Source organism: Myxocyprinus asiaticus, chromosome 31, assembly GCF_019703515.2.
Source record: "Myxocyprinus asiaticus isolate MX2 ecotype Aquarium Trade chromosome 31, UBuf_Myxa_2, whole genome shotgun sequence".
Lineage (NCBI taxonomy): Eukaryota > Metazoa > Chordata > Actinopteri > Cypriniformes > Catostomidae > Myxocyprinus > Myxocyprinus asiaticus.
This window is the reverse complement of record NC_059374.1, coordinates 10,387,777-10,413,376: the sequence shown is the minus strand read 5'-3', so window position 1 is coordinate 10,413,376 and position 25,600 is coordinate 10,387,777. Positions and strand designations below refer to the sequence as shown.

Here is a 25,600-nt window from a genome sequence, read left to right as displayed (position 1 = left end):
AATAACTCTTTACATTTATGTTGGCCTATTGCTCTGCTTTCTCATTAGTAGAATGTTCCAAGTTTTTTTCCCCTTATGTTGTGCTATGCTATCCATTTACACTGTTTTCTAAGAATAGTTTGGAGCAAGTCGATGCTAACTGAATTGTGAAGGCTTGAGGGGAGGGAGGAGCTGCAGTAAAAAGCAGGCCTTTACTTGTCCTATGATCTGTGAGGCACCACATTAACGTATAGCATGAGTGTTCAGGCATATTCACCTGATATTTCCTCCATTAACGGGAACAGTAGGCTAAAGTGGTGCTAATATAATTCCTGCGGGAGATCTACCATAGGCTGCACTATAACAACACCTTGAAACTGATCATTGGTAGTCTTAAATGCTAAATCAAGCAATGCATTGTAACAGTGTGGTTCAAGGCCTATAAGGCTGACAGCACATTGACTGAATGTCATACCACAGAGACTTCTGTTACCAACACCATGTGCACATGCATAACAATCAGCGCTTAAGGATTGCATAGACATTTTTTCCTCTGCCCAAGCAATATTTCACATTCGAGAAACGGCATCCAATCAGGGAGTGTTTTTTATTCAGAATGAAAAGTTCAATATCAGTGGTCTGTAGCAATATGAAAATGCTGTTATTTCCTTGACAACCAAGCTCATTTTCTCCCAGCTGTTATTACCATAATGCATAGGAATGTTTTACTTTTAATTCTCAAATATTTTCATGAATAACACAATGTTTTTAATGTAGACTGACGAACAAATGACAAGCTTACATTAAACACTGGATGACTTAATTGATTATATGTAACTGTGAAACTGTAGAACAACCTTTCTTTGGAAGTCATTTAAAAGATCAGCAAGCAACAATGTCATCTCATGTTGGAATTTGATGTATAAAATATGAAGTGTATGCTTTCATTTCAAGTTTGAATGGTAATGGTGTGAACCAAACGCCTTAATTTCTTAACCAGATCCGATATATTTTAAAGATTTGATAAAATCTTTGTTGTTTAGGAATTTTTGTATTTTAATAAATTTACAACATTTGTGTGTGATTTCTTTGTTTTAAGAACAGTATGTTAATAGTTTCAAAGACATCCGTGAGGTGGTTAAACTAGTTCTGCTGGTTCGCGTTAAACCTATCAGATTTTCTAGTTTGTAAAGAACAAAGTATTCTCATGAGGATGGAGTATTCTTACTGAGTTACAGGTTATTGTTAGCTCATTCCCTCAGACAATTGACCGTCCTTCTCCTGGGTTCAAACTCCCACTGCGTAATAATGCAAATAAACTTTTCATCGAGGGAAGTGTGATATTACTATTTGGTAACAGCAGTTACACACACACACAAAAATAAATAAAAATAAGATCTTTAAATACTGTACATTTTGAGTCCCCATATTGGACCTTAGCAAGTAACACATATTGCCTGTTCAGCACATTAGCACTTGTGTGATGTTGTACACATAGTATACACCAGTTATATTCACGATAAAGTAGATTCAATGACAATTCAGACATTCTACGAACGGCTTGTCCAATCAAATTGGTGCCTAAACAAGCTGTTGTATAATTGATTGTATAAACCTTATTCACAGCAGCGCCATCTTTTAGTTTTGGCGGGAATTACAACGAGGCTGTGAGGGATAGACGCACTGTCTCTTAAATGGGCTGAACCTGTACATATGTTTTAAATGTTTTTTACGGTGGCCATGAAGTGCAAAACAAAGCAACAAATCTAAAAACACAAAGGCAAACCCAAAGACAAAATAGCAATTCAGAAACACATCAATAAATCAGAAAACACAACACCAAATCAAAAAACACAACGGCAATTCAGTCGAAACAGAAAGGGTAGGTACCATAGCTTCTCACCTGATTGGCTGTGCGAATGAGACCTAGTCCTTTCTTCAGGACTGGTTCACTGATTAGATCAAAATCCATGCTAAAAGGTCACTGACTGAAAAACCAAATCATTTGGAGTGTTTTCTCTTTCGGGAAAACAGTAACAGGAAACTTTATAACACAGAGTAAAAACATTGAGCGGGAAAAGTTCGTTTTAGGTATGATGTTCATCTATGGCTTCATGGTTCATCAAACTGCACTAAAATGTTGGTGGCGTCTAAGCGTTCATTCAATTTGCATGTTCTAAATTCAAAACCACTACTGTTTAAAAAATGTTTTAAATAAAAATGATAAAGGTTCTGGTTGCTGCCAATGGATACATTTTCCAAGTATATCTAATAATATGGATACAGTATTCAAATATTTTAGAAAAAACACCACTAAAATTCATCAAGATGTAATTTTTACATTACAAAGGTTGTAGCAGGCTGCCAGTGGTGTGAATGACTAACATTGTTTTGTTGTTGTTTTATTATTATTATTAAAAATAAAATAATTGAATACTGTATATGTATAATTCCACATCCTGAGAAATCTCACCTAGAGTAAATAAGCATATCTAACAGCAGCCTTCTACAACCTTTACAATATGAATATAATATCTTGGTAAAATTTCAGCAATTGTTTTTTTTTTTTTTTTTTTTTTTTAATATAATTGAACACTGTACTCATAATTGGACATGCTGGCTTCAAATGTAGAAAGTAAGCCATCACTACTGCACATCTACTGCAACCTTAGAATGAGAAAATATTTTTTTTAATAACAGTGTTTATGTTAGAATATGCAAGTCAATTGAATAAATGCTTGGGTGCTTTTTAACACAGTTTGTGGAATGTTTAGATGGTCCCTTACACACCATAGACGAATATCGTACATAAAAAAGAAGCTATGGTGTCTACCCTCTCACTTTCGACTGAACTGCCGTTGTGTTTTATGATTTGCCGTTGTGTTTTATGATTTGTTAATGTGTTTCTGAATTGTTATTTTGTCATTGCATTTGCTGTTGGGTTTTTAGATTTGTTGTTTTGTTTTGCACTTCATGGCCACCGTAGTTTTTGGATCATTCTGCTGACAAAACATTAAAAATATATATATTTACAAGAAGTTTCAGTAGACAAAAAACTCAACTTGTAAGTTGTAGAAAATTAGATGTGATCTAGGAGCTTTTTGATAGCTTTATACAGTGCATGTCATTGAAGAAATGGCAAGTCTATCCCTCACAACCTCAATTTCAATAAAACAGCACCTATAATTTTATAAACTATAATTTTAACTATAATTTTAACAGCACCTTGTCAGCTTCCAAGTGTCTGTTTTGGTTTGTTATGCCAACAAGTAGTTAAATGGTAGCTATGGGAATTCTGAGGTGAATAAGGATTTCCAAATGCGTCACTTTTGAAATTGGCACTGTACATGTGACTCCAAATGTTAGATAAATTGATTTGTGCAATGTTGAATGGTACTTTAAGAAATTTTAGTCACTTTTAGTTATTTTATGAACACGCATATACACCGCCTGGCCAAAAAACCAAAAAAAAAACTGCATACTCTAATATTTCGTTGGACCACCTTTAGTTTTAATTACGGCGCAGTTTGTTGTGACATTGTTTCAACAACATTATGCAACATCACAACATTTATTTCCGTCATGAGTTGCATTAATTTTTGGCTGAGATCTTGTATTGATGACAGGAGAGTCGAAACATTCCGTAAAGTCTTCTCCAGCACATCCCAAAGACTTTCAATGGGGTAAAGATCAGGACTCTGTGGTGGCTAATTCATGTGAGAAAATGATTCCTCATGCTTCCTGAACCACTCTTTCACAATTTGAGCCTAATGAATCTTGGCATTGTCGTCCTGGAATATACCCGTACCGTCAGGGAAGAAAAAATCCATTGATGGGATAACCTTGTCATTCAGTACATTCAGGTAGTCAGCTGACTTCATTTTATTGCAGCATAGTTGCTGAGCCTAGTAAAGCAACCCCAGATCATAACAGTGCCTCCAGAGACTTGAACAGTGGGCACTATGCATGATGGGTGCATCGCTTCATGCGCTTCCCTTCTTACCCTGAGGTGCCCATCAGGGCCAGCAAAGCCTTCTCTGCTGGCCTAACATGCCAAATAAATAAATATTTTTCATCCTTTCATTCTCAATCACCTTTTTGCCTATGTATTTTTAATCACTTTCCACTCTTAATTAATCTACAAACAAATAGAGAAAAACGCAAAGTTTATCTAGTCAGAATTTATTCCTTGATGCTTACAAGCAAAGTGTGATAGCTGTTTCACAAATTGCATGCCCGAAACAGCGCGAGTCTGAGCTCCGCCCCATTAGGCCTTCGGAATTTCTACAGAATCCCTCAACAGTGCAAATGAATGAGCAACTAAAGTCAGATTGTCAGATTCATCAGCCAATCAAATTGATTTATTTGTTCTTGGTGGGTGTGATCTTTAGGATATGTCCCGGTCGAGGCCTTCTTGCTGGCCTTGAGTGACGCAATCACTCTTTAAGTGATGTATGTTATTTAAAAGCGAGTGCGAGATCTTGCTGACGAGTCGGCTGTCATCACTGCTGTTACTGCTGTTGAGAAAGAGATCCTTATGTATTTAAAAACCTAAGATGTTCTGCATGATCATGTGATTGATTCATTAAACAGGAAAGGAGGACTGATTTTCACTTCAAGCAAATTGGTAAGTGCTTTTTGCATTGTTTAGCAACATCAGGAGTTTTCTAAGTGTAAATTAGGCTGCTTGAGCATTCAGTGTCGGATCAAGTTTTGAAAAGTAGTGAAATTCTCAACTCCGATTTCGCCGAGATGCAGGTGCATGATGTCACACAAACATGTACACACTCAGGAAGATATACAAAGTAAGTGATAAACATTCACTTTATTAAGTAATATCGATAAATGAGTTCATTTCCACATTACATGATATTGAAGCTTGTTTAACAAACGCCTGCAGAAACAGGTGTACAAAACATTATAATCTCTTTTGATAATCGTACACCTGTAGCACAAATGCTAGTGCTGCAGCATTGTTTATCAGTTGGGTTGCTAGGAGACATCTCTAATGAGAGTCAAACCCCTGCTGAGCTAATGGGAGCACTGCAGTTTTGTTTCCTTAAACGCCATCTTTCAAATATCGGGGAATGGAATGCATTTATGGTCAGAGATATCAAGTAGGAATATCCCACATCCAACTTGACTGGAATGCAGCATAACCGTGTACCCTGACGAAATGAAATTTATTGCAGGCAACATTTAAATCGCAAATATTATTAGAAAGATTTTTCCAGGTATTAAAAATTATGATTTTTGAATGTCTGTTCGGGAGAATGCTTGCTTGAGCATTAAGCGTCGTTTCAAGTTCTGGCTTTCATGTGTGGACTTGTTTTTAAAATGTCAATTGGTATTACTAGTTAGCTGTGACATAATGTATGATACCCAAAGGCATAGAGTGTCTTATTCATTGTGAAACTGTGTTTTCTTAATGGCATGAATCACACTGATGGCCTAGACTTAAAATGCATGGCCTGCCACTGCTTTGGACTCAAATGACCTTTTTCAATTGCTCCACAGTCCAATCTTTATGCTCCCTAGCAAACTGAAGTCATTTTTTTCGATTAGCCTCACTAACAAGTGGCTTTCTTGTGGCCACACAGCTGTTTAGTCCCAATCCTGTAAATTCTCGTCGCACTCTGCATGTGGAAATGCTCTTCCTTTCTCTGTTAAACATAACCGTGAGTTCTACTTTAGATTTTATACGATGTGACTTCACCAAGCGTTTTTTATCATTCAAGATTTTTTTTCCGACCACATTTCTTCCTTGAAGCTGACGGTTCACCACTATCTTTCCAGGTTTGACAGTTCTTAACCCAATTCCAGTGATTTCAGCAATCTCCTTAGTTGATTTCTTTGCTTGATGCAGGCCAATAATTTGCCCCTTCTGAAACAAAGTAATATCTTTTCCACGTCCACGGGATACATCTTCTGACATGGTTGTTTAAGAAATGAGAAGCTACACACTGCATCAGTTAGGATTAAAATAATTGTTGCCAGCTGAAACATATTAATTACTGCAATAATGATCCAATCATAGGCTCTTAAGTGTCTGCTTATTTAAATCCAAATGGCGACTTTTTTTTTGGCCAGGAAGTGTATCTAGCTCTATAATGACACTCAAGGACTGTCTTTCATACTTTCTCAGATTCCGTGAGAAATAATCCTGGTTTATTAGTCAACAGGGACCCCCAGTGGATATGAATATATATATATATATATATATATATATATATATATATATATATATATATATATAATATATTAATCCCTATATCTATGTTTAATAATTTTCTCTTTATTATATGTAGGTGTCAAAAAAAATTGGTGTCAAATAATATTTCTGTGTAAATATACTATCTACCAAAGGTTCTTAAACAGGGAGTTCGTAACCCTTAGAGGTCTGCCAATTATTGTTTGATTTAAAACTTTTTTTCTTTTTTCTTCTTCTTTGTAATATTATTTGTATTGTATTTTGGTAAAATATGCATTTACCAAAAATATAATATAGCTATTCAACCAAGGCCACATTTAAGAAGCAAAAGTTCAGTTAAATGTTAAAGGGATAGTTCACCTAAAAACGAAAATTCTCTCATCATTTACTCACCCTCATGCCATCCCAGATGTGTATGACTTTCAATCTTCTGCTGAACACAAACTAAGATTTTAGAAGAATATCTCAGCTCTGTAGGTCCATACAATGCAAGTCAGTGGTGGCCAGAACTTTAAAGGTCTAAAAAAAAAAAAAGCATAAAAGTGATCCATAAAACTCCAGTGGTTAAATCCATATCTTCAGAAGTGATATGATAGGTGTGGGTGAGAAACAGTTCAATATTTAAATCCTTTTTCCTATAAATCCTCCTCCCTGCCCAGCAGGTGGCGATATGCACGAAGAATGTGAATCGTTAAAAATAAAAGAAGAATGTGGAAGTGAATGTAGAGATTTTTAGTTAAAATGGACTTAAACTTTGATCTGTTTCTTACCTATCATGTTGTTTCTGAAGACATGGATTTAAACACTGGAGTCATACTTATGCCACCTTTATATGCTTTTTGGACGTTCAGTGTTCTGGCTACCATTCACTTGCATTGTATGGACCTACAGAGCTGAGATATTCTTTTAAAAATCTAAATTTTAAAATTATTTCCATTTTTGGATGAACTATCCCTTGTCTCTCACTCATTAAAATGTATTTAGAAATGTAAATGTAATAAATGATGCAAATGTCAATAATGATTGTTTTAATGGATTTAGTATGGGTAAGCATCATAAAGTATGTAAATTCTTTACAATGCTACTATGTGTATGGATATCTTTTTTCCATACATGGATAGTTTATGCTGTTCTGATGAAAAGCAACCCTTCAAGAAATCATTTAATAATCAAAAGTCAAATGTTCATTAAATTCTAAAGGATGCAACAGAAAGTATAAAAAAAAACCTCTTTCTACAAAAGTGGGGTTCTATTGATTAATTTTATGAAATGTTTCTGATATGATGTTTAGCTGCTGCAGTTCAGCTACTTTTTTGACATAATTAATTACCCTTGCTGTTGACTGGAAATATTTTTTCATTGTTCCTTAAATTGTCAAAGTTAATTTAAAGCTGAAGTATGTAATTTCTGCACACTAGCGCTACCAAACGAAATGGCAAAAAAAAAATAAATAAGTTGTTTACAGCATTCGGAATACCCCCGTATGCCGTTAGTCAAACAAAGTGATAGTCCCTAAGCAGGTCTCTCAACACAAACAGAGCTATTTTAATTGCTCCACAGAAACAGTTCTTACAGTTTTCAAGAAAATGGCTTGGCTTACTAATAGTTGTTCCTGCATATTAAGGTGGCATAGGAGAAAGTATTTTAACATAGAAAAGTTTTACATAAGCTTTAAATTATATTGAAATCATTTTGTTTTGTTTAGCCAAATAAATGGCACCTGCACACATAATATATGGCTGTTTTTTGAGCCAAATCTATCTAATGTCAATACAGTGGCCCAAATTATTTGTCTGAATATCTGAAACTTCTAACTTCACTTCTCTTAGCCATGTTTATGCATATTATGTTATCCAATGCAACAAAATTCAAACATTTCTAAGTGTGGCTTAAGAATCCAAATGCTTTTTATCTAGTGTGCTTCTTTAGGACCATGATAGATGGTCTAAATTTTGGGTAAGGTATGACATAAATATCATTATCTTAATATCATTATCTTATCATATTTACACATTACCATAATCCCATGAATATATTTTTAGCATCACATGCAATGACAGTGATGAAATGTGATCTTAACTGTAGGTCAGATTAGAATGGACATCTTGGAGGCGAAAGCATGAGTTGGTCTATTTTTATGCGTCTATACTAGCATTTGTGCCATTATGCTGTTCTTAACAGGACAGGTAATGTAGACCATTACACAAACTCTTTCTGTCTTTTTGTTTTCACTCTTAAACAGATCTGTTGGAGTGTCTCTCGTCTCATCTCACTTCCTGTCTTAATTGTTTCTCCCTTGCAGATAACTAGGTAACAGTAGCATGAACTGTAAAGCTTTTGCACCTGCACAATAATGCTTACCATCAAAGAGTTTGTTTAATGTAGTTTGATTGGGAGCAGAGGTTACGTATCTTGCAAAAAAAAAAAAAAAAAAAAAAAAAAAAGAACGATGAAAAACACAATTGCTGAAGCAACCATGCCATTTTTGTTGTGTTTCTGTATGAACCAGTCCTTTGCATCCCAAGAGCACTGCTCTATCAGTAGAACATGATTTACATATAACGAAATTATACACATCATAAACTTTTTGTGAATGTGATATGGCCTACTTTATCCAGTTCTTCTTTCTGGATTAGTTCACTGCAAGTCACACATTGTATGAATGCCATTTTGGCATTATATCGAAGTCATCTGAGGATAAAGGTGCTTTCCATCATGGGGAATCTGGTTACAGATAAGATAGAATTCCTGAGAATAATGATGCCACAACTGTTGGACAGTAGTAATTTTTGAAAAATTCATGGAATTTTCAGACAGTAAATATTGGAATGGTGTGTGTTTATTTCACTCTCTTTCTAGATTATAATTGTTTTAAACATACACCTGTATATTGACTTATTCATGCGATTATCTAATCAACCAATCGTGTGGCAGCAGTGTAATGTATAAAATCATGCAGATATGGGTCAGGAGCTTCAGTTAATGTTCATATCAACCATCAGAATGGGGAAATTTAGACCGTGGTGATTTAGACTGTAGCATGATTGATGGTGCCAGATGGGCTGGTTTGAGTATTTCTGTAACTGCTGATCTCCTGGGATTTTCATGTGCAACAGTCTCTAGAGTGTAAAGAGAATAGTGCGGAAAACAAAAAACATCCAGTGAGCGGCAATTCTGCGGACGGAAACGCCTTGTTGATGAGAGAAGTCAATGGAGAATGACCAAACTGGTTCAAGCTGACAGAAAGGCTACGGTAACTCAGATAACCCCTCTGTACAATTATAGTGAGCAGAATAGCATCTCAGAATGCACAACATGTTGAACTTTGAGGTGGATGGGCTACAAAACCTTGTTGGGTTCCACTTCTGTCAGCCAAGAACAGAAAGCTGAGGCTGCAGTGGGCCTACCATTTGTGTACCTCAGCAGAAATCCAGATTTGTCAGACCAGGTGATGTTTTTCCAATCATCTACTGTCCAGTTTTGGTGAGCCAGTGCCCACTGCAGCCTCAGTTTCCCCTTCTGGAGGGGTCTTTTGCTGCTGTAGCCCATCTGCCTCAATTTTCTAGTCTTCTGAAGCAATCCAATCGGTTTTGGGTGTGAACTGACCAAAATATAACTCCCTTTTTCACTATAAATCTTAACATCAGCATTCTCCTTGGTGATCATGAGTTCAAGCTCGATTACATTTCCTATAGCGCCATCTAGTGCTCTGGCCATGTCAGAGCCTTTCTACCAAGGGAGCCTACAAGGTTAGCATCACAATGCATAGCAGTGGTCCCACTTACATTCTGTCGAGGAGTCCAGAGGCTGTTTTTTTTTAATGGATGTCTATGGAGAAGATGCTTCAGTGTGCTGAATAAACTGCTTTTGTGAGGAAGCAGCTCATCACTTAATGAACTGACCGTCTGTCCGCTAATCCTCAACATGTTTTACCCTACACAATCCTTTTGGATTTAACTATGTGTGTAGTTTACTATGATAAAATTGCTATTTTATAAGAGAAGACACAGACAATTTAGCAACAGGTAGGTGTCAGTTTACGGCTTTCCCATTTGGATGGTATCCACAAACAAGTCTGGTTCGAGGCTAAAACAGTCAAATCTATACATACACTACAAGGCATTTGGAAAGTACCAAAAATAAATAATGAAGGCCTGATAAAAAGTTTCCATGTCAATTTTAATGAGGCCTTCATATAACCAAAAGAGGGTGGAAATCTGTTAATAAATCTGTTTGTCTTAATAAAATTTATGTTGATTACCCCCAAAAGTGTTAATTCTGTGGTCTGTTTGCAATTTAAATATTGCTTTCAAAGAAAAATAATAAATAAATAAATAAATAATAATAATAATAGTAATATATATATAATCAGAATAAATGACTACTTGTGAATCATTCAATGGAGGAAGATGCTTTTTGGGTCCAGATGGTGTAGTTACTACAACTACCAGCAGGGGCTAACTGGGCCAATTCCTGACCCCTTCGTCCAGCCCAACAGCACCACATTTGCTCAACCAATAGCGTAAGATTGGGGCGGGAGTCCCTAGCAGTTTGTCCAACCAATAAAAATCATGTTGGCAACAACCTGTGTAAACAGTCATTATAATTCCATAATTACATTTGGTGAAACTAGTAGCAGAGAAATTACACAATTCACCTTTAATCTCCTAAAACATCCAGTGAACAATGACAACAAAATGAAAGCCTTTAGAAGTTGCTGCAGTAACTCCAAGATGAACTACTCGATAGCCAACTCAGCATGTCAGGTTCCACGCCCTGTGAAGATCAGAGTTTGGCATCATGATCGTCTTCACAGGAAATCCTTTGCTCAGTGAATTCTGTGCCAGCCCTGTAGAGAGATGATGTACAGCTGTTAGCATTTTTGCGAGGCTTTCACTTATCATTTCTCTGCATACGTGATACTTTTTAAGCCAGGCAGCCCAGACTAGAACTAAACCTTTACTTAACCCCCTTACTCAACTGAATGGAAAAATGATTTCATAGTTACATTGTTTCTTATTTGTGCTGTATAGTGTTGCATTATACCAGCAACCTTATATTTGTATGGTTTGACCAGGTTTGTGAGGCTTGGTAAGGTTTGTGAGGCTTATTTGTTCTGTTAATTAAAAAATGTAACATAAATTGTGAAAACTAAGTATAATGGCCAGTTTATCCAAAGTTTTAAAATTTACATTGAATTGACGTTGACAGTGTTGAGACTTTTTGAGATTTTTTAAAATTACATTCTCACATGCATTTATAGAGGTTTTTCAACAGCTTGTGCAAATGTGCAAAGAGCAGGTGTTCCCCTGGGTGCTGCGGGCTTGTCATGGCATCTTTCCTTATCAAATTCCAATCTTCACCCAGTTTTGTAGTTCTTGCTTATGCAAATTAGCAACCGCTATTCTTACTACTTTGACATTTGGTTTTATAGTTTATATAGGTTTGTATTGTATGCAAATATGATACAAAATGCAAGTCAATCAAGTGCCTTTTTCTCTGTTTGTCATAGATATTTGTGTTTTTGAGTGTGAACTGACAATATAGGCATATATGATTCATATTAATTGCTGCTAAACCTAATATAGATTATATAATATTTATGGGGTCAGGCTGTTGAAATCCAGATCCACTAAAATTGTGGATCTGGGATTTGAAATCATCGGATTATTCACTGTTTTTGACATCAAAACGTAAACTGGTGCACAGCACTTGCGCACATTGGATTAGTCTGTAAGAACACTGGTAAATGTGTTTACATGTGCGAAATCAGGATAACTGGAAAAAAATCTATCTGTGTTGATTGGATTTTGCTTAAACGGTTCATGACATTCTCTCGATAAAAGAAAACAGTTTAAAGCGTTTACCACACACCTTGTCAGCTTGTTAAGCATAATCAGTGTAAGATCATATATGTTAACGCGCTCATTGTTGTTACATGACATCACATTTCATGTTAAGTTCAGCGAGTGGCGTCTTGAAAATAAAAGTGGTAATTTTACATTTTGTGCAAAAATTTAAAAAACATTTTTCTTTTTTTTTTGGCAGTCCGATCCAATAAAGATTCAGGAAAGAGATGTTCAATATCACATAAAATATTACTTTCAAATTCTTCGCCACACTGGAAATGGAAGGTCAAGTTTCATTGTATTACACTGTGGGATATACAGTAACCAGCACAGAATGCTATGTGGTATACTGCACATTTTAGAATATGTAGTAAGTTATCTTGATAATTTATGCACACAGAAGACTTGTATACCATGCATAGTATACATACTATATACTGCAGCAGGGCCGTTTCAACCTATAAGCGGTATAAGCGGCCGCTTAGGGCCCCCGAACCACCAGGGGCCCTGCAAATCAGGGCTGTAAACTGCAACTCACGTCATTCATGGGTGGGCCTTGATTTGGGTTGGGGGTTGGGGGGGCTCCAAGTAGGATTTTGCTAAGGCCACCATATGTTCAGAAACGGCCCTGTACTGGAGTGTATTATATAATGTCAGGTAGTTTGCTATCGCAAATGTGGGCAGAGTTCGGAATGGCATACTACTATACTGCTCTTACGGTGCTTCTCAATCAGCTCCCAATGTCGTGAATCAGTATATCGTGAAAACAAATTCGGGTACTGGCAAGGGTGAATCCACTGAAGATTGAAACACTTATAACTCAATTACCTGTGACATGATTACTTGCTTGCACATTAAAAGACAGCTGGTATTAATTAACAACATCACTGTACATATGACACTGTCGTTGTATATAGTCAAGCGTACAGTGTTATTAAGAACATTAAATGACATAAATAAAGAAATAAAAATTCTAGTGTATTTCTAACCTTCCTCTAACAACTCTAATATTAAAAGATAATAGAGTGTTTCCCTTTCATGTTCATTATGGATGAAAGACATTACAAACAACATCTCTTTTAAAGAGAAAATACGGCTTTGACTTCATAGTTTTACACTTGTGCTCATCTTCTAATGACTTGAAATACTTCAGAAGACATGCCGACGTTTCCGGTAAAGGAACACAGTCAGCAGCGATGCTCCTTGGTTTTTACGGTGCATTCTGGAAATTTTTAGGGCACAACCATTTCAGTGCACTGGAACAATTTTGAGATTGAGACAGCCCTAGAAATGTCTGACTCACTGCTCAGTGCCCTTATACTGAATTTGTGTACTGATTGAGACACACCCTTGGTATTCCTGTCATATCTCTATATATGGCAGCAATATTAGGAGTAGTATGGTAGTATGCTATTGCAAACTTTGCCTATATGTTAATAAGCTGTTGGTGTCTTGGTTTGGGTGCAAAACTTTCCACAGGAAATTGCTCTTTGCTATTGTTTCAATCATTGAGTAACTTTTGAAATGTAGATGGTTAAAAAAATAAATAAAAATAAATAAATAAATACATTTGGTAAATGGCCTCACGTTGCTTTTAAACAGTCTTTCTCACGTTTTTAACTAAACAAACATTTAATAGCCTATTTAAAGGTCAATTCAACATTGCTACCAGTTGCTCGTTAGAATCGCACCACGCCAAAATGTCGCAGTACCGCACAACCTCCCATTGTTTTCTATTGTCCGCATACACTAATTAAACCCACCATAAAGCTTTTTAATTACTTTATTCATCTCATTACCCCCGCATAGTATGCGCCCTTTATATTGATCAAATACGATTTGAGGCAGTCTGTTTTACATTGCACTCAGGATAGCCAATCATCTTCCATCTGACGTCTGGCGTCACGGACAGGCTTAACCAATCAGAGACGCCGGCTCTCTACCACCGCCAAGCTTGTGTGCCGAGTTCAGTACTCAGGAAGTGAGTGCAGGGCCCGAGCTGTTACTACGCTTTCACTGTCATACATTTACACCAAGAAGTTGTTTGTTTGCTGTTTCGACAGACCATTTCGACCCGAAATCCCGACTGCAATCGCAGGTAAGGAGCGTGCTGGCATATTTGAGAAAGTTAAAATAGGAATATGTGCATAAACAGTTTGTTGTTGACAAAAGTGTCATGTTTTGACAGCAGGGTTTGTTGTTTAAATGCAATTCTAAGTAGGCGAGTTAAAGACATGTACGACTTATTTATTTATTTTTGTAGAAATAAGTATGCGTAATTGACAAATGGCAAATCTAACAGCGACTGATTCTTTTGATTATAGCATGCAGCTAGCAGGATTAACTACGTGAACGTGCACAATTTTAACAAATAATAATGTCTGTGACGTCTCGCGTCAGTGTTTTTCTCCCTTAAATTCTACTTGTGGTGTTATATGCATTTATAAAATGCAGATAATAGCGTTTAGGGTGCGCTTTTACTGTCCCATCCTAAAGTGCGTGAAGTGCCGAGCTCGCGCAGTGAGTCTCGAGCTGTCAATGAGTGTCTGCGCGCGGAGCGGCTCATATCGGGCGTTGCTTCGTCGGTTTGTTCTGCAGCTTTTGCACATTTCCGCTGCTCCGAGGACGCGTTCTGACGAAATTAACTTCGTTTTCGATGAGAAGCCCTTAACATTCTTTCGTATTTGGTGTCACTTTACTTCAACAGAAACATTTTGGAAATAGCTGGGAATTTGTCATAGGGTGACTCGTAAAAGTTTGGCCTTGAGGCGATAATGTCACACAAAACTCTGAGGTGTTTTTTTCCACAGTTTGTTCTCAGCTGATGCACATCATTGTTCTGTATTCCTGTCAGTTTGGGGTCTTTAGTGTATTTATTTATTTATTATTATTATTATTATTATTTTATAAATTTGACTAATTTTATCACCACAATTTGTCAGAACCGTTAATGAATCATCATCTGTCAAAGTCTTTGGTGTAGAAACAAGCTTGAACCCTTACAAAAGTACTCTAATGGGGTTGGATGCTAATTAGCCTGATCTCACATAAAAATCGGTAAGAGGGTGCTGATTTTACTTTAGCTGAAATCGTTAAACGTTGACCGAATTTGAAAACACTGCCCCCAGAGGCTAAAGTGTTAAGTGTTTCAGAGCATATAAACAAGTGTGACAGTTGTAGCCAGTTGTGAAAATAATTGTTTTCAGCTGAACAGGGTGTAAAATGCTTATTTTATTTAGTATACCCCCCCCCCCCCCCCAACCAAAACCCAAATCTAACACTAACTATTAGTAGAGACAAAATGGATCAAATTGCAACCTCATCACGTTCGTGATAGTTTTTTTTCTTCTCCCCTTTTCTCCCCAATCTGGCATGCCCAATTCCCAATGCGCTCTATGTCCTCGTGGTGGCGTAGTCAATCCGGGTGGTGGAGGACCAATCTCAGTTGCCTTCGCGTCTGAGACCGTCAATCCGCGCATCTTATCACGTGGCTTGTTGAGCGCATTACCGTAGAGATCTAGCGCATGTGGAGGCTTCACGCTATTCTCCGTGGCATCCACGCACAACTCACCACGCGCCCCACCGAGAGTGAGAACCAATTATAGCGACCACGAGGAGTTTAACCCAACGTGACTCTACCCACCCTAGCAACCGGGCCAATTTGTTGCTTAGGAAGCCTGACTGGAGTCACTCAGCATGACCTGGATTCGAACTTGCGACTCCAGGGGTGGTAGTCAGTGTCTTTACTTGCTATGTTCGTGATTGTTTAAACAAACATGATTACTTCCTCGTTTGAATGGGGATTGAACTGTGGTCTCCCGTGCAACTAATGCAACGTGCTTCCAGTCGTGTCGTATGTCCGATGGGAGATCGGCCTGTCAGTGAGTCGGCATACTGTTGCGGATCCTAGGGTACCGGAACTTTCGGAAACAGCATGCTGACTTCCCGTGTGATCATGTTGTGCTAGTACCGTGATGGTACTTTGATATGTAGCACAAGAGGTACTTCAAAGAAAACCACGGTACTGCCACAATAACGGCCAAAAACATGGTTTTATCATGGTGCATGTCCAAAAAACATGGTAGTACCACTGTTTTGTTAGTGAAGATATCCAGGCACTGCTTATCTGAGAGGATTTGCCAATGTATTCAGGCGAGTTTGCCACTTAAAATGAATTCTGTTTGTCTGTGGTTTCTATTCCCCATGAGACTGTATGTTTTTGGGAAGCACCTGAGCCCTGTTGCTCCGGCAGTGTCAATGGTTGTTTGCTAAGTTTTGAAGTAAACATTCAAGAAAAGATTCAAGAGAAAACACGAAAAGGCTTAGCCAAAGATGTATTTGCGAGTGTAGTTGGGAAAGAAAGCTCTGGAGTGTGAGGTCATGGGGTTTTTGTTGGCTTAGTGTACTGAGATTTCAGGCCAGGCTGTGTCAGATTTGAGGCAGACATCTGTTGGTCCCGCACAAACGGTCTGGATGTTTAATCCTTCCATTGGAGAAGAGGAGGAGGGAAATGAGACCCCCACAGTGTGTGTGACAGGTGTCCCCCTGCTATTCAGCACCTTAAGCAACTTTTCCTGCCTGTTTGAGTGTGTATTTGTGTCTGCGGTGGCTCTTTAGAGACCTTTGTCTGTTTATTCCTCTCTGAGGTTGCGTATTTGCTGGAGTTTTGTAGATAAACTCAGACTCCGATTGAATGTGAAGTTCACATGTATTGATCTGTTGACCTAATAACACTGCATTGTTGTTATAGGGCTGTCACATGAGAGGGTGCAGTCTGCCTTTGTGTGTATGTATTTGCACATGCACAAAAGAGAGTGAATGGACAGAGAAAACATGAATTCTTTTTGGCGCCATTTCCCAGCTGTCTTGCTCAGTGGTGTGTATTCTCGTGTCACTGTAACATGCCCCATGGGACACATACTGTTAGCGTTCTGACGCCTGCGCGTGCTAACAGAAAGTAGGTGTATGTTTGTACATCTCGCACATGTATATGTGTCCTCAGAGACTAAACTTAACCTTCTCCATTCACGTTGCAACACTGCACTTTCCATTCTAGGAAGCAGGAGACCTAGCGTCAAGTTTCGGGATTGCTCAAATGTATGCACACATTGGACACTTTGGATCGAATTGCTTTTTCACTGAGTTTTGCTGAGTTTACTACTCAAGGTTTAAAAAACATCCAGCACCTTACATAGTATCTTCGCAAGGTCTGTAATCAATTATTTACCCCTTGAGATTGCAAACTCACAAATCCAACATCGCACTTATTCATTTAACCCTTGTGCATCAATTTAAAAAAGTTACTCAGAGGTCCTTAGAGGACAAAAATGTCTGTGTCAAGAAACTGCCATAATAATATTATATATTAATATTATTTTCCACTTTCAATTAGTACATTTTTTTTAACCAACATCAGTCCTGATCAAAACTACCGGATATTCATTCATTTTCAGGATTTTAACCCTTTAAATGCCAGTGTGTTTACATAATGACACTGTTGTTTTTTTACACACACACACACACACACACACACACACACACACACACACACACACACACACACACACACACAAATTTCTCAATACACACATACAAAGCACACTCTGACATCAATACCAACAGACCCACACAATTTTAGCTTCATCATTTATTCAATTGGCCTGCAGTGCTCTAATACAGCAAACAGAAAATAGGAAAAAAGCATGTATTTGTTCCATAGGCTAAACATGAGAAAAATGGCACCATCTGGTGGAAACTTTTAAACATTCAAATTTTGAAGCCATGGCTGCAGTTTTAATGGGTTTCAATGGGGACATTTTTGTCCTTAAGGTCCTGAGTGTAACTATTTTGTGTACACAGTGTATTATAGATGTATTATAGGAACTGAGGAAAAATATCAAAATTCCCCCAAAAATACACACCTTTGGCAAAATTTATGCCGTTGGTATTAACATAGCCAAAATGATTGAAAAAACTAAAATTAAAAAGATAAAAATGTCCTGAAGGTCGCACAAGGGTTAAAGATGTTACCTGATTTACAGCATTTTAGCTAGTGACATCACCCTTCAGATGTTTGAACAGAACGTTACAAGTTAAAGGAATATGCCGGGTTTAATACAAGTTAAGCTCAATCAACAGCATTTGTGGCATAAAGTTGATTACCACAAAAATTTATTTTACTTGTTTCTCCTTTTCTTTAAAAAAAATTAATAAATAAAAACTGGGTTACAGTAAGGACTTTACAATGGAAGTAAATCTGGAATGGTAAATTTTTCACTATTTCAAAAGTATAACCACAGGAATAGGGATGCACCGGTATGAAAATGACTGGTCGATTCTAGGGTTGTAACGGTTCTCTGTAAAAAAACTAACCATACGGTTTGCCAACCATGGTTCGGTAAGCATTTGCTCCACGGTTCATCGCTAGTTTAATAACATCATACACTTTTGCGAAGAAAATGAAGCGCCAAATAGACATGCGCAGTTGTAACCTCCGCTAATGCACCTGTATGGCTCTGTAGATGGACACACTGCCTGTGTTTCATGTGGGTCAACTTTCTACAGAGAGAAGCTGTCCGATTAACTGTTAATGTTAAATCAGTTGATGACATCACTGTTCTGCACGTGTTAGTTGGCAAAATGGCAAGCGGAGAAAACAAGCCGCAAGATAGAAGCTCCTGTGTCATTTAAGCCTCCAGTCTGGGAACTTTTTCTTTATGCAATTACAACAGCGATTTTCAAAATACATTTCCAAAACAGGCACTGTTTGCAGACATTTACTCGACGCGAGAGCCGTATACCTGTAATACATCGATATTTGCTTAGCTATTTACGCTGACATCACCCGGGAATATATAGTGCGTGGTGCGCACAGAGCCGCAGGTGAGCCTGAAACTGCACACAAACACAATCCCTTCCGTCTTTAAACAGGCACTCGGTGCTAGTTCGGACAGACATGAAACAAGAACTAAAGTGCTTGGGGTGTTCATTGCCAAAGTTATGTTGCACTACTCCGTTGATGAAGATATGGGATTTACGCGTATGATTAAAATACTCGAGTCGCATTACGACATCCATTCTCATTTTCATTTTAATAGCAAGTTTATTTCTTCTATAGTGATGTACAGATTCTGAATGTTAAATATACGTTGAGTTTGAAATGTACATTATGTCAATGCATGTAGTGTAATAATGCAGGTATTAATTAAAAATGTTGAGTTAGTAATTAGAGAAAGATTTATTTTAATTTTAATTTTTTTTAGTTAAGGACCCTAACGAAAATTAACCATGGTTTTACTCTTGTAATATTGTAGTAACCATGACTGTAATAACAAGGAATGTTGTCACCATGAATTTCTTAGCAGAAATCATGGTTTTGATAGAACTGACCATGGTTTTATGTAGTAATACTGTAGTTTCCATATAGTAACCTTGATTTTACTATAGTATTGTAACCATGACAGTAACCATGTTCATTTTGTGGTTACTATGATTTTACTACAAATACAATGTTTAAACTATGGTTACTGTAGTAAAACCATGGTGATTTGTAGTGAGGGCAAATCTCTTGATGTGTCTTTTATCAAATAGAATATTTTTACTTTGGATTTGGCAGTCATATTGTTTTTATTTTTTTACTCCTGAACATAACAAATACCAAACCATACGAAACCGTGACCCTAAAACTGTGATACAAACCGAACTGTGAGAAATTTGAACCTTTATACCCCTAGTCGATACTATTATGATTTTAACAAAAAAACTATTGGCCGATACCGGTATTTTGACACTTACCTTATTTTGTAATCAGATCACAGTTTTACTTTGGAATTATGTTTTAAATATGTACAAAGAGGTAAAAAAGCTTGTTCTCTGTTCTAACAATAAATAATTTCCATTGAACATGGATTGAATATGTTGAACACATGACATGCCAACATTTTTAAGAGAGCCACAATGAAAGATAAATAGAAGATAAAAAATATTGAAAAATAACTAAATGTCATTGCATAATGATTGTTGTGAAAAACAAAGGTTATTTTGTGCTTCTAAAACATTTTTGCTCTTCCGTTTTTGCAGTTCAAATCAACAGAACTCACATTTTACATGTTTGTACTGTATATAATAGAACATCACAAATTAATATTATGCATATATTGGGCAAATTCCACAGAAATGTCAACAACATCATGAAAAAATAAAAAGTTACCAAAGGAACAAAACACCCTTTTAAGTTCTATAGTGGTGTAATGAATAATGGAAATGCCATCCAGAACACTAGAGGATGCTGCTTGCAATGCTGAATGAAGCTCTGATTGCAGTCTATTTTTAAACAGCCTTTAAAGCTTTCATAATCGTGCAAGACCGTGATGCGATTTCAATCTTAACTCAATAAATTGTGCAGCCTTAGTGGATATAACACCAATGTCTCAGAAGTCAAAGTTTGCTGATTTCAAAGCGTTTTGGATGGTTTTACCTCATCATGTAGCCTATAGGTAAGTGCCACTTTCACAGCTGTCGCATCTGTAACGACAGGTCTTCCTCATTAATGTGAGAACGAGAATGATTGATTAAAAATGAAATGATACATGTTCTTAGCCAATCCTTCTACATTCTGTGGCTATTATTATTTCTGGATTGTGCATTTGAATTAAAAGAGTTTTTACAAAGTGTGTTGATGATAAATTATAAATGAACCATCGTTTTTTTCATATCGGCATTTTCATGCTAAAAAACGATTTGCAGATGGTTTTAATTTGGTCAGTAATTGGCCGAAAAATATCGGCGACAGATATATTGGTGCATCCCTACACAGGACCAAAACAATATGTGTGTTAACCAGATTTTAGGGTAATAAAATCTCTTACTAACCTTTTCTGTGTAAAGTAATTTTACTACCTCATTGCCATGATGACGAACTGCCATAGTTGATAACGTCGACTAATCGTTTCAGCCCTATACTGAACGCATTTGTGTTGAAATTGATAAATCGACAATCAATAAGCTTAAACGATCAAAGTATTAATGACAATTAAGCAGTTTGTCGATATTCATTAACATTCCTATTAACAACCCTAAAACAACCATAAAATTCATGATTTGAACAACTTTACAGCGCAAATAATAGCTACACAAGTTTTAACGGAAGAATGAATGCAAGTGCTTTTATAAAATTATTAGCCTAAGTGTCATATTTCTGCTTTTAAACCCTTTAAAAACTGGCCCCATTCACTTCCATTATAAGTGCCTCATTTTAACCTCAACTGCACCGTGACTTTCGGTCGGGGGCAGAGACAGCGCTAAACACTCTGGAGAAGCGCACACACACCAGTTGAGTTCTTACTTACAAACAGCTAGACAGAGCTTAGCTGAATAAAACAAAACACAGGTCTTCAAAACTATTTTCAACTTAATATGGCATATTAAAAACACGAAGTTTATGGCCAGGGTCTGAAATGAACACTCACGGAGCACCAAATGTGGGTACATTTTCTATTTGGCTGGTGAATTTTACAGTGTAACACGTCATTCTGGCGGGTGCTTTTTCCTTTCTATCAGTTTGTGTCAGCTTATAAAATAATGTAACATGTTTAGTTTTGACCTCAAGGGGGCTCTGTAGGCCTTCAGTCAGTAAGGTCGCAGGTGTTCACATAGAACGGCTTGTATTTTCTAGTCCCGCTGCTTATCAGAAGTCTCAGGTAGCATTAAATCTAGAAGCAAGATGAAGGCAATGTTCAGGAGCATTCATGCCTTCTTTTAAATCTACAGCACGAGACATAAAATCGCAAGTTTTAAGGTGTAAATAAGGAAGCTCCAATGAAGTGTCCAAAAGCCTCACCGAACAAGTATAACATAATAATTGTAAATTAAGAAATAATTACACATGCAAACACAACAATGACTAAAGATTTGTATAGCATGCAGACATGATTTTAGTAATGAGATTTCACAGAATGAGTTTCTTTCTGTGCCATTTGTGTCATCTTTGAGTCATCATCTCCTGGTGGCCATATGCAATTACAGTCATTGACCACATAACTCTCTGTCCAAATATGGAGGACTGTCACAACTGGTTGAAGCAATCTAAACCCAATCCGATGGTTTATATTGCTTATTATATTGTTTATATGTAAAATGTATATCAAAGACATATACTTAGCTATTACTCGCTATATTACACAAAATATTACACACGTCTTTTTGATGAGATTGATGTTTTTACAGATTACAATAATATGTACAGTGCAAAATTTTTAATAAGTTATCAAAATGGAACACTTCTGATTTGTCTGCAAATTTCAAAGCACTTGTTCAGTTTTGGTCATAATGCCTGCATTCATTGGAAAGTAAAGCTTCTAAGCTTTAAAACAATACCTATTTTGTGTTGGACAAGACTGCAGTTATTAACATTTTGATAATAATTTTTTCCTTCAGAGCTTAAAGGGTTAACAATAAGGATCATTCACATGAAGATTGGCTTGAATCCAGAATTGTTTTTATTATTTTTTTTGCCCAGCCCTAATGGACAGTTTAGTCTAATGTTTGTTGAAGTGACCATTATGGCCACACTCAGAATCATCATGTACTTGCATTGCATTATGAATTACAATTGAATGCAGTTTAAAATGATGAGTGAAATCAAGCTTTGGTGGCTAAAAGTGTTTACACACTTCCATGAGTTGAATGGACTATCCAGGTGAGGCTATCTAGAACTTTTCAGTAGTGAATGTAGAGTGTTTCTCGAGTGCATTTGATTGTGCTTTCTATTTTCATTGACCCAGTATGACAGCGTGAGTTTGGCTGTTTGCATTTTAGACACGCACACATACGCTCCTTCATAAGACCAAATGTTACCCTCCTCCTCCTCTTGTCCCCTGCATAGCCCACGCTAATCAGTTCGACTATAGTTGCAGAGGCCTCCTGGAGAGCTAATGGTTTCCTTACAGCTCCTTACAGCTCTGACAGGAGAAGTGACGGGGGGGTGCTGGTCTAAAGGCTTTATAAGCCTCAGATATACATTGTCAAACTTATTTTATACTTTGGACGTTAATATTGTCGCGCTTTACTGCTGCGCATGTCTTGGTCTCTGTCCCGCACAACAAGGTTGATGACCTCTCTGTTGCCATGGAGATGGACTGAGCCGCACAAGTGACAGATGGAGAAGGTTACAGAAAGCAGAGGGAGTGGTCTGCCTTGGAGGATGCGACACCCCCTCGACACCAGAGGAAAGTCCTGCAAAGTGGATCCCTTTAACATGCTGCTTGGGCTATATAATCGGCTAATGGATTATAGCTCAAAACAGTCTACCACCCAGCATAACTCATAATTTAGTTCACTAAACAATAAGCACAACATATTTAGTCTGTATGGACTTCTGTAAAGGCCCTTATAGACCCTAGAGGTCTGGAGGAGAATTCATTTTGAAGGCCTGTAATTGAGACCCTATAACCTGACCTGACCAGTGCTGTCAACATTTTGATCAAACCCTAAATAACTTGCTCTCTTTTATTTCCTCTCTGAGTGAGTAGACCCTGATGCACAGCATCTGAAAGATGCAATTAAGATAACATTATGAGAATATTTATATTAATAATTTTTCCTTAATTACATTTTAAGACCTAGCCAGGAATCATTCTTTCAGATTCTCACAGGCTCACATGCTTTTTCATAACGTGCTATTTTATAACCTTACAGTCTGGACCAATGACCCCCACCCCCCTCAACTACCCTAAAATGATCAAAGCTGGCCTGTTTTTTCAACCCCCCTTGTGCTGTCAGTCTCAGACTGGGGTAGAATCACCTCTTCCAGGTCAATGCTCTTCACTCCATCGATGATGGAGACTGATAGAAGCAATCGAGGACAGTGATGAGCAGAGAGAGGCAGAGAAGGATAAAAGAATCCGAGGGATGGGGGAGAGAACTAGAGGTCAGGCTGACAGATGAAGAGCTCGGGGATTTATGGCAGGCGAACTGAAGGACGGAAGAGAATGACAATGGAGAGGAGCAGGGGAGGGTTACGGCAGGGTGACTGTGTCTTAAGGTCGCATGTGTGGAGAGAAATTGCATGTAATGAAACAAGTAGTGATTGACTGAAATTCCAATGGCCAATGTTTAGCAGGGTGATTTGATTAGGGCTGGGATTTGATACAGATTTCCTTTTTCCATTCTGATTCACAAGCTCTTGGTTCGATTCGATTCCAATATTGATTCAAATGGGTATATTTCAGTCATAATTAGGGCTATGTCGATACATTCGAAATATTGCGGTACTTTTTCTCACAATATTGTACCAATACTTTAAAATCATGTATCGATATTTATATTCAACTGTGTGTATTTACATCATGTCCAGCATTTCAGTAAAGAAGCAGGTTGTCTATAGTGATGTAAATCGCCAGTTTCATCACAATCTGATCTTATATCGATTCTCTTAGCAAGCAATCCAGTGTTTGCCAATACTTCAAAGTCTTCCACGATGCGATCTCAATGCAGTTCGATTCAGGATCCTGCAATCAATATATCGATATTATATGCCTATTTTACACAATTCTTTTTTTTTTTCTCACAAATGCAACCAAAATTTACATATAATTTTAATATTTTATTCAGCACTCTGAAAAGTGCAAATCCCGTATCCAGTTTGGGACATCCACAACTAATTAAGGTACTTCAGTTGTTGAAATAAATAATACAAAAGAATTATAAAAGTAGGTAAACACTACAGTGACAATTTGTCTTTCAGTCCAAAATACTTACATACCCACGGCAGGAGAGTATGTGCTATCCGTGTTTTTTTCTAGGCTACAACTTCCACAGTTTTATTGAAAAATTCTGTTACAGTTTAATGTGATGAATATTAGTAAGGAGGTGAAAATGGGAAAAGTCTTGTAATTGATGCTGGTGCAGGGCAGGTGGTTTCTCTTTCCGTCATCAGCGCTTTTCAGAATATCGTGGCTCTTTAGCCATTTGACAAGGTTGGAATGCTCCATAGTGCTTTAAAATAGAAAATTCTCATGTAGAATTCAAATGCGCCACGATATCGAGGTAAGCTCAATGTAATCACGCATGTTAGCTGCTCTGCACTGAACCTGAGCTCACTGCCCTGTTGATGGGCGAACATGGATGGAGCAGAGCGCAACTTTAGGCTTCAATCACTCCATGCACATCTGTGTGGCCACATGAGAAGCATATTTAACGCTTATAAAGCGAGATGAACATCATAAGGTTGCTGCATCGCCTGACAGAAATACGTATGGACGTCGCTGGTATTAAAGTGTCAAAATAAACGTGCATCTTAAAAAAATAAAAAAATACATCGATGCAACACGTAAACATCGATGACATCGCATAGTTGGTTATTTGATTGATGCATCGATCCAGATCAATGGATCATTACACCCCTAGTTGTCTAAATAAGTGCAAGTCTGAAAGCAATGTTCCTCAGTGCAGGCAGAGATGCTTCTATTAGTGAAAGAAACTGAAACTGAGCCCATTTCTCTTGTGGACACGCTGGGTCTCTCTCACTGGTTTGGATCTAGGGCTGGGCAAAATATTGATTTTC

At 37.4% G+C, this 25,600-nt stretch overlaps 1 protein-coding gene across 1 annotated transcript in view; it reads left to right on the top strand.

The window, feature by feature from the left end:
• The first annotated feature begins 14,005 nt into the window (after positions 1-14,005).
• The window catches only part of LOC127421999 (transcription factor Dp-2-like), a 76,952-nt gene continuing 65,357 nt past the window's right edge, over positions 14,006-25,600 (top strand). Inside the window, exon 1 of the mRNA XM_051665297.1 lies at positions 14,006-14,137. The gene's annotated coding sequence lies outside the window, so the exon portion shown is untranslated. The remainder of the gene's footprint in view (positions 14,138-25,600) is intronic.